Here is an 18747-nt window from a genome sequence, read left to right as displayed (position 1 = left end):
GCAAAAAGGAACGTATTATTTTATTGTATTACCCACATCACCGTTGACAACATAAACACATAAAACAAAAATATCTAACTCTATCATGGTAGATGTTTCACCGCAGATGTTTAATGCATTTTACGCTAAAGGTTTTTCCCTGATTGCATGCACCAGCCGAGCAACTGCCATTGAGATGAAATGGAATACAAACAAGAAATATGCTAAAACTTCTTGCGGAATGGAACCAGAATGGCCACCGACTCTTGCACCAGCTTACTGCTGGATCGAAGTCGTACAGTTTAGGTGAAGCCAGGGGTGGTTTCTCAGTTGTATTGTAGAGCTGCTTAACTTTTGGTTGCAGTCTTGCCTCTCTAGCTTATGTCATCTGGCCATGTTTACCATTGTCAAAAATAGCCCTGCTTCGTCGGTTTATATGAAGATATGTTAGTCAGCAGCACTGTCAGGGCTTGTTCGTGCACAAACAGGCACTCGTATAGGCGCAGGTCCTTATTCTGTCACACTGGATCGGTCGGTAAGGGCTCAGATGGTGAGCCTGGTCAGGGGGCCTGTTGGGACTGGCTGCACGGGTCACAGGGGGCTTCAGGCCTGACTGTGGGCAGCAACACCCAGCCAAGGTGGACTGATAGGTGACCTGAACAGACAGCAGGAGCGAGGTGAAAGAGCCGGACTGCGGAGTGGCACAGCGCATACATGTGACCTGTGGGCCTGTTGAGGAAAGGATGTGTCATATCGCATTACCTCTGCTTTAGGAGTAAGACTCCTGCTGCAGTGATTCACTCTTCTGTCTGGTGGCTGTGTACGTTTGTGCACGAACCAGGACACAGGCTGCTGTCACGTGGGAAAAAAGAGGCTGGCGTGAGTCCATTGTTGTTTTAAATTCATGCTGCAGCCGAGACAGACAAGGATACGTTCATTAAGCATATGCAGGGATGATGCTTTCTGTTGCATCGTGCGCTTCAGCGAAAAGCAAAATATATAGCCACAAGGGAATTCAGCAAGATTAAGAGTTCTGTTGTTATTTACTCGCCTCGGACAGCTAAAGCATGCATGCATTTTGAAGGATGTCCATGTCGCTGTTTTCGTTAACAACCTTCAAGCATTAAAAAGCATAATGTGACTTTCCTTGTGCACACTTCATTGTATTGAATGCACAATGCCATTAAAGTGTAAAGCTAGCACGGTGGCTTCTTCTAATATAATATACTAAACTACATGCGCAATCTATTTGTAATGATGTCAAATTAACAGTCACACCTCAAAGTGCATTTGATAATATTTTTCTGTACTTTGAAGAAATGCTGTTATTTTGACCTAGCACTAAATAACTGCTAGGTGAGACGTTAGGAGATAAACATTTCGTGTTTGACATCTACGATAGAAATGTTAACGTCTGACAGTAATGCAATTTGTTATTGAACTAGTTTCCCCCTGAAAATGTTAGGAAATTGTACAAATGATAACAGAAGCGACAAGAGACACTGAAATAAACTAAAATTCTTCAACATTTTTAGTGTGCATGCTTTCAAACCGGTTTCAGTGGTCAAATGCTATTGCACGGCTTTTACGGCAATCGGTGGTCAGATGTTTTAGAATACAGAGCGTAGCTCAAGGCGCAGATGAATAAGTGAACATCCAATTGAGAAACATCTGTGATAATGTTCGGTCTGTCCTTAAGGTTACAGAAGAAGGAAGACCTCTGTCTGGGTTTATTTTGTGAAAATGACCAGCTAACTGCTTGTTTGTCTGATGTAAGGGGTTAGCATTTTTCCAAGCCATTTCCATTAGAACAGCATCTCTGTTGTTATAACAGAGGATACGGCATCAACATATAATCGCCCCCCAGCACACGTTGCCAGATCTTTGGCCAGCATCTCACCCGTGCTGCAGATAAACAGATGGAGTGATGAATGATCAATCACACACGCTATGGATTTCTCTGGCAGCACAATTTGTGAAGGTAATGAATGTGTCAGTGCAGTCAGGTCAGTGTATGATGTTCTCAATCTCTGCCGCCAGGGTCACCGCCGGTGGTCTGACCAGCTGCTAGCCTGAGGGGGAAGTGATGCTTCGGTGCTTCCTGTGACAGTCCCGACTGCTGTTCTGGTGAGTGAGACGCCGCACTGAAGCTCCAGGCAGTGTCTCTGTCTCTCTCGCACACGCGGTGTCCCTCCTGCGGGGCCCCTCCAGGCCCCTGAGTGCTCAGATGATGAAGGTCTAACACCTACTACCTCTTCCTTTCCCAGGGGGACGCAGGAGAAAAAAAGGCATTGTTTTTCTTGCTTCTTTTATGCATTTATCTTGAAGGTAGGGTACGCGTATGTGGACATCATAATAAAATATCAGCAAAACACTGAGGAAACAATAGCATAAGTAATGACAGGCACTCAGATAAACCTGTTTTCGACAGTATGGGATCCAGAAGTATTCTAAAGATATTTGTCAAGATTACCAAAAATAACCAGCTTTGAAAATAAATCCCAATATTATGTTGTTATACGAAATCAACTTTCCTTTTTAAAAGTCCAATAGTTTCATTCTTGTGTACTAAAAATCACTACAGGTGCTTTTGTTGTTATATATACTTTGTATATATCATTATAGGTTAAATGTCAATTTAAATAAAAACTTACTTTTTTTATGTTATAAAAGCAGAATTTTCAGCATAATCTCTCCAGTATAATTTATCTTGTCACAAAATATTTTTAGTGGAAAGCATGCATTATTTCATGAATATTTTTTAATTATTTGTTGAACGCAATCTCCAAAAGAACATCATTTTATATTAAGGTAAAGAAAAACGTCTCCTACTAATATTCAAGGCAAACCTCTATCACAGCGCAATATATAGAAATACACAACACAAAGCAATCAATGCCATTTTCTTACTACTCAAAAGACAATGAGGACTTACAATAATTGTCCTCCACATGAAATATCGGGCATAATTTACACAGCTGATGGTTTTTGTATAGAACCCACTCCGTTTCACTATGTTAGAGTGACTAAAGCCGATAAAGTGGACATGTGTAAGTACCATTACTACTTTTTACCCAGGAGGCCGTATTTCGCTGATGCACTAATAGGTCACTGGAGTGTCATTCGATGAATAAGAGTTTGATCAAAAGAGGATGGTTGCTATGGAAATGGGCTAGGTAGCACAGGTAAGGGCCGCTGTTGATTGCCTGAACTCAAGAGGCCCTGATGAGAGGAAAAGACCACTATACAATCACCAGCGGTGCACAACACTTAAAGAGAGATAGGCAGATACGGTAACGGTCAAGGAAACAGGCTGTGATTTGCAGATATATGTAATCATACGAAAAGCTACAAAGAAACCCTACTAGAGACTTGATTAGGTCATCTGTGAATAAATAGAGAGTGATACATAAAATGCATTACCATTCTGATACATGGACATGGAGATGACCCTGTATAATTCACGTTTCCTTTTTTTCAGTTTGTAGTTCAAACATATATGGCTGAAATAATCCAACACTGGCACTTGCCATTGTGTTGCGTTTAATACTTCAGTTAAGTGAGGGAAAGTGGAGCAGACAGTCCGGGCCGGTGCAAATGGATAGAGGCGGAGACTCATTTGCATATTCGTATTCGGTGTGCGCTCTGCGTAGGGACCTTGTGAGTCACAAATCAGCTTAAAGCACAAAGCTGATGCATTGCTCGGAAACCATAAACAGTGTACTGTATATGACTATGTCAAAAACGTAATGAATTGGAAAATTCTAGCATGCGTCTCTTCCGCTTTGCCTGTTGTAAGCAAGAATTTAAGCTTATTTGAAAAAAAAACAATTAACATTAAATTCTGAAGAGCATTATTTGGTTTAAATTAAATTTTATGTAATTTTTAAAATTTTGATACAATTTTAGAATTTTTATAATTTATACATTTGATCAACAATATTAGATTTTTTTCTTTGACTAGACATTTTACAAAAAAAAAAATAAAATAAATATATATATATATATATATATATATATATATATATATATATAAATTATAAAAGTAAAGACTATAGAAATTCAAATTCAAAGATGCAGACCATCTTCTGGTGTTAAAATAGTACTGCCAGGATTTACTAAAAACATACAGTAAAGAATTACCGCTGACTCAGTTATTTTTGTGCCTGACTGCTATTTAACTAATGTTTGTGCTCATCGAATTACTGGTATTTGCGTATTTGAATTATGTAACGCCCAAAAAGTTTTAGCGTGAGATTTGCTAAACACGGTAAATTACCGTTAAATCACAATTACATAAAAACACTGATTGGAAAAATTCAACGTGTGATTTACACAGAGTGCACAAATTAAAGGACGCAGCTGGATCAGATCATAACCCCCTGCTTTAAGACATGCTTTTGGGTGTTAAATTGTCGCACAAATACCAGTAACTTCGCGAATGCAAATTTTAGCAAATTGCATTGCATGATTCATTTTTGCACGTTTTAAGCAAATCTTTTTTTTGCGCTAACTCAAGCTGCTAGTAAAACTGCTATCTTCAGTTATTGTTGCTAAGAGGAAATATATATTTTTATTGCCGGAAGAACACAGTATGTGATCATATCGTTTGCTAATTTCATATCGTTAACTCTGCTTATTCGCGACTACACTAAATTGCACTTGCGGAAATTTCCATCAGAGCTGTTTTAGAATTGTGCTCTAGTGCTAATTTACCCAGTTTAATAAATCTGTCATTTAATGTCATATTACTATTACAATTCTGTAATCGATTAATAACAAAAAGTTCTCAGTTTAATTGAAACAGCTATAATAAATAAATAATATTGCGCTATACTTCCCGTTTACATTAATTTCTGTGCGTAATTGGCTAAGCCTTTTAAGAAACAAAGGTTAGGGCCCTTACAGGCCTCCTCGTGTCTCAGTATTGATTTAATTACAGAGCCGATATCAGTCTTAATTTGGCGAACCGTTGCATCAGAACCGAAGCTAACTCTCTTTTGCAAGTCGAGGTGAAAGAAAGGAACGTCTGCACGAGAGCTAAAAATGATTCCGAGACCTCTCCGCTCTGACAGATTCCTGATCAGCAAGGAAAGCGATAGCATCGTCTCCACGCGAGATGTCTCCAAATGCTCCAATCAAAGAAAAAGCAAGCCCTTGTGCACTCTAAAAATAGTCTGTCTTTATCCTGCTCTGATTTGTAATACGGATTTGTGAGCGTTCCCGTAGCCACGCGCCGCGCGCTGGCTGAACGTCTGCCAGAGACTTCAGAGAGGCCTGCGTCAGGAAGAGAAATCGTTGACGGAGGCGGCATCCGAGAAGTTGCGGTTCGTGAAGGGGTGTTTACCGCGTTGAAAAAGATGCAGCTTTGGAAATGGAAATTGCCTGCCTAACCACCTGTGCAACGTTAGCTTGATGAATGTAGTGAATAATGTTTCAGCTCGCGCGACGGGGAACCCTCCGGCACGCGGGGTGTCAAGCCGTCTGCCAGAGCGTCTTTCGACTCAATTTGAAGTTTGAAGTGGGAGGAGGAGTTTGACGCCCACTGACCTGTCACTCTCGGCACTGCACTGGGCTGCCATTAGAGGAGAACTGTCATTAACTGCGGGATTTAATACAGCAATCGTGCATCAAACCGACAGACAAATGGCTTACAAACACACGTATGTAAACGCGCACGTGCAGTTGCGTTGTACAATACGTCGCGTTTTGAAAACTGATTATATGCAATTCGTAAGCCGTATTTCAGAAGAGTTCTTGCAATCAAATTAGCGGGAATTGAGAAGGCACACAGCGTTTGACTACTGGATTTACAGAAAATAGGAGTTTCTAGCATTGCCGTGAATGAATCGAACGCATTTTCATTCTTATTCGAATTACCAATCAGAATAACGGAATAAGCCGAACGGAATTACACCATGGTGTGAAAACTAAATCCGCATGGATTATGATATATTTAAATGCCGCATGCAAAATTGTGAATAATCAGTGCATCAGAAAGGTCATCGGGTAAAAACTAAATCTAAAACTCGAACTGTCGCGTGCTACAAACAGCATCACCGAAAAAAAAGATTTTAAGGGCCAGATTTATTAAGCGGGCAAATTGGAATTAGAGCGCAGTTCTCTAAAAGCGCCAATAGAAAGGGGAAATTCTGTGGGAGATTTACTGACAATGCTCACATTAAAGAAAAGAGACGCAGCCAGATTATTTCCATAATGACCGGCGCGATATACCAAGAGCAGCACAAATTAAGAGATGCTTTTATGGCCATTAAATAATGTCGCAAATACGAGTAATTTGGCGAGCACAAGCGTTGCATTATTTTAATACACTCCTCTTAAAACAACTTGTAGGTAACTTTACAACTACATCAGCAGTGAGTAGAGTATGAGTGCACTGTCTGCTTAATGATTTATTTAAGCACTTCATTTTGATTGGTCCACAACGTACAGCATACCGACTATGAGAAACTCCTACAAAGGCGTGTTCAATAAGGTCAGGTGCAAAAATAACGCTCCATGCCTTTACAGCACTAATTCTTCACTTCATGTGTTGCATTTTATATTAATTATGTTTAGGGCGTGTTGTGTTATTTTTATAAATGCAACCCAGACTAATTGAAAATACTGGCCTCTACATACATTACCGCAACCCCGTAATTATGTACCTTGCCGCACGTTTCGGCAAAGTGAAATGTCCATAGAATGGCGCTAAAACAAGAGTCTAATATGCCACGTTTGTACAGTATTGGAGAGTTTTACAATTCAGCTTGAGGTACGTTTCACGTCCTTTCAGAATTCAAATATCCGGTGGGTGTTGCTAAAGATTAATGCTCTATGTTGAAAGAATCACCCAAACACCAAACCTGAACATACCCAAAACCTGCTAAACTAAAAAAACATATGAAGCTCGTGACGACAGCGCTTTCAAATCGTGCAGGATGTTAAAAAATCATAACATAACATTCTGCAACTAATTGTGTGAATTTTTTTTTAGTTAGGTAAAATGTGATAATAAATGAAATGATCAGATTATGCTACCTAAAATATATAATGTAATAGATATAATACATTTTCATAATTCATTATAATCATAATAGTTTATTATTACAAGGGGAAAATAACTTCATGTTGCTATCTGCGTTATGAATAGTCTTAAACAATCTGAAAACGTATGCACATGAATGAGGACTGTGTATTTTGGTAGTGTTTTGATTTTGGAGTTTCATTGCCTTAAAATCAGGACTTACTATAACCGTGGCTTAATATTCATTAATAATGCAAAACAGATTTAGAAGACCCCAAATCGATCTATGAATTGGTCCATTCCATTCCCTCTGAAAGCAAACGGATAAATGCGGTGCATGTGTCACATTTAGAAAATGAGGTTTGCTTCTGAAAGCCATACGTTGCTCTAAACGGCCCTAATGTTGCTGTGTTTCCACATTGAGGCCAACTGATTCAATTAGGGGGCAGCAGAGATACATGCCAAGTTACACATTCAGTGAGGAATATGTGCTCTCAGTGCATATGAATATTCATTTCAGCCCGCTGGGTATGCATTCACTCAGATATAAGCGCTAAGGCAATAAATGCCATTAAGAGGAGCCTCTGTTGTTTGGCTGTATTTACAAGAGTGAAAGTAGCTCGAGGATATAGACTCCAGTCATTTATCATACTTTGTCAATGTAAATCAAGCTTTTGGGCCAGTGTCCAGTGGTGTTCCCACGGGAAGATGAATGCCAGCGGTTCATTCAATGAGTCGAAACCTTAGGGCGGCAGTGCTGTTCGCATTGAATCCAGCCAGTGTAACACACTTGCAAGACAACATGAATCAAAATCCAACCCAGGCTCATAAAAAAAAAAAAAAAAAAAAAAAAGGAAAGAGAAAATATTTGCATTTTTTGCAAGGTTGTTATCGTTTTTTGCACATTTCAATGTGAGATGACTGGTGAGCCTGCTAAAAGTGCTTCTTTAAAATGACTTATGTTAAATTCTATGCTAAATGTGTGCTTTAAGGTTAAGAAATGAAAATATAGAAAATCTCTAGAAAATGTTTTATTCATTATAAATTCTGTACCGGGTGAGCTACTGAGCGAGTTTACTTACGTTTGGAGCTGGTTATGCGATGCACGAACATCAAAATAATACACTTTTATAAATCACACACTATGGTAAAAACATTTCGAGAGGATAACTTGAAAATCTGCCTTTTTAATCATCACTTTATAAAAAACAAATGTTGCTTTTCTGCTCTATAGTTAATTTCTAAAGAAAACAGATCTCTTCAGAGCAAAAATGTAGGCGATAAAGTTGATTTCGAGAAAAATTTTTCAGGTTTTCTGAAGATTCAAGCAATGTTCCATTTTTCATCCATTTCTTTTTTTTAAATAATACTTACTATATTTTTCTCACAAAATAGCTCATCTTATTTTGCCTTTGTTACATATTTTTTCTTTTAATGTTTGTTTAACGTTGAGATTTACATTAAGATCTACTTTAATGCATGGATCAAATATAATGTTAAATATCAGATTTTTTTCCCCCAACCTAACGGATAAGCCTTTGTTTGTGTGAATCTTTCCAAGACGTATTTCGCAAAAATATCTCTCTCCGAGTGAGTCGGTGTGATCATTTTGTTTTCGTCAGCATGGGTTTGAAAATCATATTTCACTGGTTTGGATTCATGACACCGAGAATTCGATATGAATATTCACAATGCTTGAATGCTGCACTTTGCAACAGCAGTCTTCCAGAAGTCGGTACTCCTCTCAGAAAACGTACAAATAAAGATCATTTTAGACGTTTAATTACTATTCGGAGCATAGGGATCACTAAAAGACGGCTTAATTAAATCACTAAGTCCTCAAAATTATTTATTTATTTTTTTCCTTCTAGCTCAAAATTAGTTTGTCCATATTTCGACTCGGCATGGGTCCATAAAAAAAAAAAAAAAAAGGATACTGTCAGCATTGCGTGACTGTGTATGTATTAGCGTTATATGTGTATATTTTAATTTCCGCGCAGTCTAATCTCTAATTGTCAATTTAAAATAAATAAATTGATTTAAACACAACAGTACTGTCATGTGAAGTATAATTTCTTTAATATACAGTGGAATTTGATTGTTGGTCTCTGAAGGATTAATTAGCTCGTGATAGACATTAATTTTCAGGCTGGCAGCGTTTTAACTACAAATAAAGCAATGCGACCACCAGGGGCCTGTTGAGTATGTTTAATATACTTTAACAGCAGTATGCTTTAGGCATCAGCCGAGAGGGACGGGTCAACCTGCAAATCAACCTGTTTGACCTGCAATTTGCACCAGAGGAGATCGGCAGGAATAAAAGCTATAGCAAAGCCCCCCTCTGCTTTCTTCCGACTCTCTCTCTCTCTCTCTCTCTCTCTCTCTCTCTTTATTAGTCTGCCGTTATTGCTGGAGAGAGCTAGCTTTGTTAAGGAGGTTTTCTGTTTCTCAATGTGAATCGGTCTCCTGCGGGGATCAGTAAACGTGCCATCCTGCTCTGTCTGTTACAAGAGACGGATGTAAAGAGCGTGGCGGCTCACATCGCCAGGCGAAGGGACCGCGATGAGAGAGGCAAACTTAAAAGTGCTGATAGACTTCGGTAACCTCTAACTAGCTCTGGTCTGTCAGTCAAATCCTACAGACATAATTACAGACAGATGCCGAGGTGCTACAGCGGCCTGATTTATAATTAATCAATAGCTGACGCGCATTTGAATTTCGTTCCGTTCGTTGTTGGGATTTAAATCGGTATACTGTATGTACACCGAATAAAAGTGTAGAGAACGGGTGAACCCTTGTAAAAAAAAAAAAAGTAAATAAATCAAATACAGTGTTAAACGATATTGCATTAAAAGAGGTTGCATTAAAATATTCATATTTTAGTTTATTTTGGTGTATTCAACAGTATATCTTAACCATGACCAGTATGTATGCAGAGTTTTATTAAAAAAAAAAAAATAGTTGCAAAACAATTACATTCACTATATAAAGTGAAACATTCAACTACAAGGTAAATGTAAAGCCTAACTTACTGGCCTGCTGTGTAACATCAGAGTAATTACATGGTAATAAATACATAAGAATAAATTTAAATTTAAATGCTTGTATAAAGTGCAACACTTTCTTCCAAAAGCACTGTTAGTCTTGTTACACGTGTACTTTATTTACCAAAAACTTTACTTACACGTACCATTCTTTAAAGCTGTACATACTATATACTCATATGTACTTACACTGTGGTTACATACTAAGTACACATATAGTAACTATGTAAGTACACTAAATATAAATTGGAACCTTTAGTGATAAGTATGTTGACTTGTACTACTTTTTTTTTAATTTTTACTTAAATTTAATTGTATATATAATATAATAATCAGTATAAATAAAAAATACACAGATAAAATGAATAGTGCAAACATAATGTAAGTCACTAATGTTTTAAATGAAATGATAAATAGGGTTGATGAAAAGCCATCAGTGGTTTTGCTAATGTCGGATTTCCTGTATGTTGCTCTTTATGTTGGATTTAATTGCCTTTCCCTGCTTGGGTTCCAGCTGGGAATGCCGTGTATCACGGCTGTTCAATATCAATGATTACCCATACTTAAATCCATGTGGCCATTAGCTGCCTGCCCTGAGCATCGATGAGCCAGCGTTTGAAAGAACTGACTTCACTCAGCCCTTAGTTCTGTTGCGAAAGTGCAGTAAATTTCACAATTCTCCAGTTGTGTGGACTATGAATTACTAATAAAAAAATAATGTGGAAAAATGCTATCTCTCTTTCTCTCTCTCTCTCTCTCTCTCTCTCTATATATATATATATATAAAAACCCCAATTTTTTAAAACCACATGACAGCTATCCAAAAACAGACAATTGTGAACTATGTAGCTATGGCTTTAATTATCATGGCGTTAATAATTAATTCAATACAAAAAAGAAGTAAGTACTTTAGGTCACAGGGATTTGGCTGAAACATTTGCATGCATAATTGCGTGCGTATAACCCTAAGCCAAACCCTGATCCTAACCGCAACAATATGCATTAGTAAGTACATTTTATAAATATTATTCATTGCTTAAATGTTTTAAAACTATAAAAACACTTTCAAATAAAGCGTAACGTCATACCGTATTGCACCACACTTGTGCTGCTGTTGAGGTTGGGTAAGGTTTAAGTGAGAAACACGTTTGGTCGACTGTGTAATTGTGTAAGAACGAAAAATAATTAAAGATGTAATTACAGGAAGTACATTTAATTGCACTTATGGCAAATGGTTCATTTAAAAGCGAGCACGTAGATTGTTAAAGACGCTAAACAAAACAACGACGGCAAACTTCGGCCCTATATGTTTGTCTTAAGAAATAAAAATCGTGGGATCAATAGGGTTAAATCTATTCAAAGGGCTCGACCTGCGGGTCAAACGGCTGCTCCTCATTTATTCTGTAGGTCTTGATGGGCCTGGCCAAGTGGGAGACACCACAAATCAAACAATCCACTTGATTGTATCCTTACAGGGAATTGATTTCCAACCCGAACGTCACAGGCCTCCGCTGATTAAACCTAAAAATCCTCCCTCCTCTCAGAAAAGAAAGTAACTATAGAGAAATCAGGGGCAGAGAATGAAGAATGGCTTTCTGCTCGCCTAAACATACGGTGCTGATGAAACAATCTCAACCTGAAATTCAAACTTTTGCTGGTTTCTGAAGCGATGTGGCACGACAGAATGTAAAACATCTCCGTCCAACCTCTCCGAATCAGGGTGCATGACTGTGAAATGCTGCTGAGTAATTGTAAATGCACTCAGACTGTTGTTTATCTAAATTAATCATCAGCTGTGCGGTATAAACATGTAGGATTTTTGATGCTGATGATCTGAGATACAATCGCGCATTAGCTGTCCCTGGGTAAAACGTTATCGTGCAAATATCGCTCTTGCTTATTTCTGGTGCACTGCAAGTCTGTAAAAGTAAACCACCTACTTCAACTTAAAAACTTCAATTTAGCTACCTTAATTGGCTATACGAGTCATTTTGAGCTAAATTATTTTAAACATGCTTAAAAAGAGTCTCACGTAAATTAAGATTAAAAAAGGTCATATTATTAAGTATTATATGACTTTTTTTGGACACGCTTTATATTAGGTTGCCTTAACTGTTATGCACTTACAAAAAATGAGTACAATGTACTTATCGTGTTCATATTGTCTTGCAAAGCACTTTTGTTGTTATTGAGGAGGGATACGGGTACGGTTAAGGACGGTTGTGGTGGTTTGGGTAGGTTTAAGGTGTAAGGTATGGGTTAACAGTGTAATTATAAATCTAATCGCAGAAATTAAAGGTACCATATTGTATACCTCTTTGTGGTTTTATTTTCGGTGTTCATGTCCTTATGAATGTATCTGTGGTATAAGTGAGAAAAAACAATAAGTTCCTCTTTCAGGAGCTCTTCCAAAAACAGGTTGATTTTTGCCTGAATTTTTGATATTCATAAGCCTCTCTTTTGATCTGCCTGTTTTTTCTGATTGATGCACGACCAGGCCAATCAAATTGAACGATTTCAGTTATGACACAGCGATAGATGAATGTAAAACAAAGGAAACACGGAAACTAGCACGGATTCGGCTACATAAGGAGGTTTAAATATTATATTGTTATGATTTTGGGTGCCAGAAACGGCGTAATACAGCCTCGAATTAGAAATATGATCGCATACCCGATGCCACTGCCACACAAAAAACAGACAAGTGATTACAAGTGATTAATTTAAATGTGCGGCTACCTTTTTTATATACAAAAAAGGCATGAAAAATTAGTTTAAATGCAGTAAAAATGAAGCTCAAATATGACACACATTCGAAATTTCGTAATTTATGCACTAGTTCTTTTCGTTCGAGTTCGCTGGGAACTTTTCGGAGGCGTGAATTTGAGATTTAGAAGTCACAATTTGCTCTCTGTTTAATTACACTGTTGTCTAGAAGGAACGGTTGATATATTAAAGAGATCTCTTTTGTGATTTTTTTTCTTGCCAACTGGCATTCTTCGTAGTAATTAATCAAACATCAGCAAAAATGATTTGCGGTTTTGTGTGTCCTACTCTACTGGCAAAGACTCAAATATCTGTTTTTCATGTGTGCATCAAGAAATACAGATCAAACAACGGTAGATGTGAGAAAGAAACAAGGCTTTTCATCCGCTCTCCAGGATTGCTGGTGGGTTTCTCCCGCTGAGGTTCAGGCGGATTTGGGAAGTCAGTAGAGTCTAACTAATCAGGGGCTGCTTGGGGGAGCATTGAGACAGACATGTGGAGGGGAAATGTGACACCTGGAAATTACACAATGTAATGGAATCAGCCAAGTGGTAAATGTAGCTTTTAAACAGGTTTTGTGTTCTCCATTAACTGCACAGACACTGATTGGTTCTGACAGTGCAGAAAGTGCTGGTCAGCATGTTCGCTAACTCCTATCGCTTGCCCCGAACTTCTTCTTAGTTAGTGGGCTGCTAGGGCCCAGAGACAATTCTCCTGCCGTAATACGAGGAAAAATGGGAAGAAAGGGATCAGGCATGGTTAGATCAGACACCTGACCACATAGCTTGTAGACATTTTATACTCCTTTTGTGTATTTTATCTGGCATTATTTGGAAATATCACAGATAAAATGAGATGATAAAATGTCAAATCTCCTGTGTATTTGTCATACTGTAGAAATTAGTTCGGAAACTAGTTTCTGCGGTGAAAGTTTTGCGTTGTCTGCGGATGCCAGGTTTTATCTTCAAACTGACTTGTCTCATTTAGTTGTTACAGTTTTGACAAGTGTTGTTTGGTGTCTAACTTGTGTAGATGATGTGTCAGCATGTCATTTCTCAATCTACAGTAAATCCAATTGTGATTTTAGCTGAGGTTTTTTCATTGGAGAGGTGGATTATAAGTATCATACAAAGGTGCCATATGACCTTTGAAAAGTTGTAATATAGCAAACGTATCACATTTTGTCATCATTCGTCTGACATCTGTGAGTTGTTCTTTTATGGTAAAAATGCTGTGTGAATGTAGATCTTTTTTTGGAAAGGCTTATCGGTATCTGAACATTTATCATGGCCTTCAAAGTGAAGTGGTGAAAGAGGGTTGGCAAAACTGTATTAAATTTTCTTTGAAACACAAATATGACAACATTGAGTTATGGTCGCTGCATATGTATCGTGGCAGTGTGGAAACAAAATGTAGAGTAAAATTAGCAAGGTTAATGCTCTACCATATTTGAAAGTAATGGGAACCCTATAATAAACTACACACTAAACCACAAATGTTAATAAAAGCAAGCGTAAAAAAAAAAAAAAAATAATAATAATAAATTGCTGAAGCAATCATGCCATTTAAGCTGCTTGTAAGAGCATTCCACAATAAGTGCAGTGCACTACCAGGTGGGCGACTGAGCAATTTTACTACGTTACAAGCCGCATGTGTATAATGCGAATATTATATAAAAAAGGATTGTTTATAAATCCTTACAAATAATGCATTAGGGTGTGAAATAGAGCCATGCAACTGTGAAAAATAAGCTTTTATTATTACTAATCCTTTAATCATAATTTATTTTTAAAGGAGTAAAAGTTGGTGTTTTACTGCTACTAGTTTCAGCTAGAAACGCTTTGCAAAAATGTATGCAGAGAGACATTTTAAAAAATGAGCCTGAATGGGTTTTTAAATAAATTATGACCGCATTTTTAATTTTAGGTGAATTACTGTATTTAAATATGAACACATAAATTTTGACTTTGGACTCATATGTGAGCAACATTGATTTAACTTCTGAAATGTCAGTGGCCACTGGCAGTTAACTGAGAGACGGCGTCAGACACCAAATACACGTTCAGTCAAACGGCAGCCTTTAAAACCCGACACCTCTGATATGCTGTGAATATACACTGCAGGTTGATTTAATTTTCTTGACATCGTGAAAACATGTGCTGCAGGAGGGAACCCTGGCTACGCGAGCCAATTCTGTGACAAGGATGAAGTGAGCTAAGGCCTTTCAAAAGAGGCAAGCACGATCTCCATTGCAAATGAGAGAGGAAGCCGGTTGGCTGTGCGGCGGTTTGTGTATTTCAAATGAATAAATGACAAAAGCTTCTATTCTGCCAGTCAGTCGCTCAACTTTTCTGATTCTGCTATATTCATTACCCGCGTCAACAATCGGGGAAGTTTCTTTTAAAAACCTCATGATTTCTGTAGATTTAAAGCACTTCTTATGCGTGATCGTAACTCACATTAGCTCAATAATCCAAAGCATGAGAAGCAGCTAAATTAGCCCAAGGGATGCTAATGTTAAAATTGTCATGATGACAATTAGCTGCACTGCCCGGGGTACTTTCGTAACTCGCTATTAACATAATGGACTAAAACTTTCATGGCATTGCAAAGCCCTACAAATCAGCACCGAGTCTCAAAGCGTAGTCTAACTGAGCATTAAATTCAGACTGACAGTCAACGAGCACCTTTGCTTTTTTTAGCATCTAGGTCATCTCTTTAGCATTAGCACTCAGTGTCGCTCCGTGCGGCCGCCCAGTCATCTGAAGGGCAAGATCAAATAGGCTTTAGCACTATTGAACCTTAACTGTATTCTCACGTGGACGTTTAAGGAAGGTTCAATGCCGTGATACATGCCGGCACTCTCTCATGAGGAAACGTTACTCCGGCGACTTTTATCCTGATAGAAATATAATAACTCTCTGATGCTGAATTCGAAGGATTCATTTGCATTACTATGAGTTTGCTCACTTCATAACTTCAAAATCTAGAATTTTTTTATGCGTAACACAAGGAACTTTTTGTCACATTGTAATATCCAAAACATTCCTTATGAAATGACATGAATAAATTGTTCCAGGTTTAGTTAAGGTAGGGCAGGTTGAAGATAAAACTGTAGCATTAAAAATCCTTATGTTTACAATATTTGACGCAACCAAACTATATATGTATTTATGCATGCCTGATTCATTCATTCATTCATTCATGACATTACAATGGCATTTTATATTTTCCATTTTTGATGGGAGAGGGTTATATTTGACTTATGACTATATGAAATGAATAACTTCTGATTTGTTACTTGCCTTTTGTTGTTGGTGGAAAGGTGGCTTTACAACAGATACAGAACAAAATGTCAGACTGGCATGTAAATACACAGCATTGTATCGTGATAGTTTTGAAATTATTATATATTTGGAATTATATATATATTTATGATGTATTTGTATGTAATCAAGTGATCTGCTTACAACTAAGTTTTGGTTATTTTTGTATTGGTGGAGTTGGGCTGATCTTTCATGCTTGAATTGAATTGAATTTTTCAAAAATGGCAAGTTTGTATCCTATTAAATCATATTAAATTAAGTTAAACAGTAAAATGTTTTCAATGCTCTCTCGTGGCCAATTCGTACAGATTTTATGAGGTGGCATATGACCTTTTACTCATTTGACTTTGTACGATTTTACTAAACCTCACCGATTCGTAGGTTTAGGGTCAGGATTAGGTCTAGGATACCTGCGTTTTAGCAAAAATCATGAATTAACGCAAGTGAAGCCTAGTAAAATATGTACCTATTGTTTTTTCTGTGATTAAAACCCATTACGGCTTAATTTCTTTTTTTTTTTTTTCAAAATCTTTCAAGGCTGTTATTATTGCTAATAGATATAACAAGTATTTGCCATGGCCCAGTATGAGCTGATTTGAAAATATGATTCTCACCCATCCATCAAACTTAAAAGTTCACCACATGGGCCGAAAAGGTTGATTTCCTTTAATTCATCAAAAGATGACTTTTAGGCCTATTGTGCACATTATTAAGAACTGCTAAAGAGGAAGTGCTTGGCAGGTTATCAAAATGCACCAGGAACAAATTCTCCAAATGTGCAACAGATGGAATCAGGGTGGTGATGAACAAGAACAGTCTGTCCATCAGTGGGTCCTTCCTACTGTGAAAATGTGTATTCAACAGTGAAATATACAGACAGATTAAAAACCAGAGGTGTTGGAGAATATTTGACCGTATTATTTTGTTGCAACACATTTCGTTGTTTGTCGAAAATATGCGGAAGTAACATTTACAAATGAATTTATTTTTGTCTCCTCTGAGATGGTCAGTCTTGTGTTTTTAAAGCAACGGAATCTGGGACACCTGCATTAATTATTAATCAGGCCTTTATTTTCTCCTTCATGCGATTTGATTATATTCTTTTTGAAGTGACTAAGCTGGATGAGGCTGAATTATTTATAGCTGAGAGCATAATGCCTGATCACAGACGCAGATATTTGGACATGGATGCTTTTTCATAATACCTGTTGATTGCTCGAGTCCGGAGATCTTCCACTAAAAATCTAGCTGTAGCATTCAAAGAGTGTTTTGGGATCAGGGAGCGACAGATAGATGAAAGACATGTAAGACAGATATAAGTTCAACTTCATCTGAGATTTTGTTCTGAGTACACTTTCTTCGAATGGCTGTGCCACTGTTTACTTCAGCTAGAAGCCTTTTTAATGTGACCTTTTTGTTAAACCTGAGAAATGACAGGCTCTATTGTCTATTGTCATCTGTCTTTTAACAGAAGCGAGCCGAGTAGCAGCGGCCACATCGGTGCTCTCGCCAGAGCCATTGTACCCATGAGAAGGGCATTCGAATCCCAGCTGTTACGAGGGCAGTGACCCTGGATGTGATCCTAAGCACCCTCATTGTCCGCTTGCCATTTGAGAGGACAACAGCAAAACAAAAAGAGCTAATTACCATATTTCCCTATTTCACAGTTCCGCACAGCGTCTGCCGCAGTGCGAACAAAACGAACATACAATAAAAACACAGTAGATTCAGAAGTGATACAATCCACGAATCTGAGCATCAGATTAGTTTGTTACCTCATCAGCAAATAGGGCGTGTTTTCATTTCTTGACAGCTTTATACGATTAGCTCGCCCTAAAGTGAAAATTGGCTGAAAGTGTACTCTCCCTCAGGCCATCCAACCAAATTCAGCCGAGTTTGTTTTTTTAATCGGATGAGGAGAAATTCCACCAGCTGAATGGGTGCTGTCAGAATGAGAGTTCAAGCTGCTGATAAAAACATTACAATAATTCACCAGTAATCCTCAACGTAGCAATCCATCAATTAAGAGTGAAGTAAAAAGCTCTGTGTTTGTAAGAAATACAGTTAATGTTTGGCACCCATCCACGACAGAGGATCCATTGGTGAGGAATTAATGTAATACTATATCACTACTATGGTCCCTCTTTATGTTAAGTTTCCCTAATACGAGTGTAGTAACTATGTGTGTAAGTTCATAATGGTAGATAGTATCTACAACTGTAATGTTGTAACAATCCACTGAATGGCATGCGTCAGTGCAAATGTGTAACTAACAGCTCTTTTTGGACAGTGTTACACTTTATAAGCGAACAATTCATATGGATTTACCATTTAATTACTCTGTTATTACACAGCAGCTGCCAGTAAGTTAGGCCTTACGTATAAATTGTGGTTGGTGTTACACTTTATATTAAGTGGACAGCTCCTGAGGAGTTGCCATGTATGTCCACTGGTATTACAGCATTGCATCCAACCCATCTCCACCTCCTGGATCAAACTCTTATATATGAAGTTATATAATTTCTGTTACACGAGTACTTTGTGAAGTGAAAAAGAGTGTTTTTATCATTTTTCTATTACGCATACCATTCTGAGGGTAGTTACA

Source organism: Puntigrus tetrazona, chromosome 16 (genome assembly GCF_018831695.1).
Source record: "Puntigrus tetrazona isolate hp1 chromosome 16, ASM1883169v1, whole genome shotgun sequence".
Taxonomy (NCBI): Eukaryota; Metazoa; Chordata; class Actinopteri; order Cypriniformes; family Cyprinidae; genus Puntigrus; species Puntigrus tetrazona.
The sequence above is the reverse complement of the archived record's forward strand: the minus strand, read 5'-3'. Positions refer to the sequence as shown.